At 39.8% G+C, this 942-nt stretch overlaps 1 long non-coding RNA gene across 1 annotated transcript; it reads right to left on the bottom strand.

Moving 5' to 3' along the window:
• Window positions 1–481: 481 nt before the first annotated feature.
• On the bottom strand, window positions 482–892 carry LOC115284703. Its single transcript, XR_003905319.1, has 2 exons — window positions 792–892; window positions 482–586 (listed from the first exon to the last, which is right to left on the bottom strand). It is a non-coding gene; the product is annotated as an uncharacterized LOC115284703 (long non-coding RNA).
• Window positions 893–942: the final 50 nt, after the last annotated feature.

The raw sequence follows: 942 nt of genomic DNA, 5'->3' as shown, positions 1-942 counted from the left end.
GAGAATGAGTAGGCGAGGGCAGTGGGAGAGGGACAGAGAATCACAAGCAGGCTCCACACCCAGCACTGAGCTCAGATTGGGGCTTGATGGTGAGATCAAGAGTTGGATGCTTAACCAACTGAGCAACCCAGGTGCTCCAGTTTCATATTCTTTTTTTTTTTTTAATTCATTGATGTGGCAATCTTGGTCACTGCCTTTGATTTTTATTTTTTTATTTTCTTAAATTTCAGGTTGAAATTTCATAGAAGTAAAACATTCATAAAGGGGGGAGAGCAAAAATGATAAGTACAAAGACTTTTTACTTTGATTTCAGTTTATGCAATCAGCACCCTTTTAGAACAAGAGACAGAACATGGCAAGCACACCAGAAGCTCCCCTAATTCTTCCTCCAAACCATGCCTCTCCTCTCCAAAGAAACTATCCTGACTTCTAACACTATATATTAGCTTTAATACTTTTGAACTTGACATAAATAGAATCACACAGTATATAAATTTAAGTTTATTGGCAAGAACTGTAAAAGTTCTGAGATTTCACCTTCCTTGCAACTGTCACAGTTTCATGGGAGCTGGGAGAAGACATGACCCTGGCCCAGAGGAAAGGATGTTTTCATTCATAGAGCAGCAAACAACATAAGCATCAGCATATATGTGTCCATTGCCCTTGCCCCTCAAGTCCCATAAGGATGATGCAGATGTGCCCAAATGGATGCCTGCACAAACAGTGGATTGCAGGACAGGAAGTCCAACTTAAGTGACCTGATCTTTTAACTGGTTAATAAGCATGCTTACCCTTTGCTCTGCTGGCAGACATGATCTCTCTCTTCTAAGGCTGTTTGCTTTGCAAATATCCTGAAATAAAGGACTTTGAGAAAGAATTAGAAAGATCTACTTTGTATCAAAACTAGATGATCTACCATGAGAGAAAAAGCTTCAGAAAGGT

Source organism: Suricata suricatta, unplaced genomic scaffold, assembly GCF_006229205.1.
Source record: "Suricata suricatta isolate VVHF042 unplaced genomic scaffold, meerkat_22Aug2017_6uvM2_HiC HiC_scaffold_16202, whole genome shotgun sequence".
Lineage (NCBI taxonomy): Eukaryota > Metazoa > Chordata > Mammalia > Carnivora > Herpestidae > Suricata > Suricata suricatta.
This window is presented reverse-complemented; position numbering and strand designations above follow the sequence as displayed.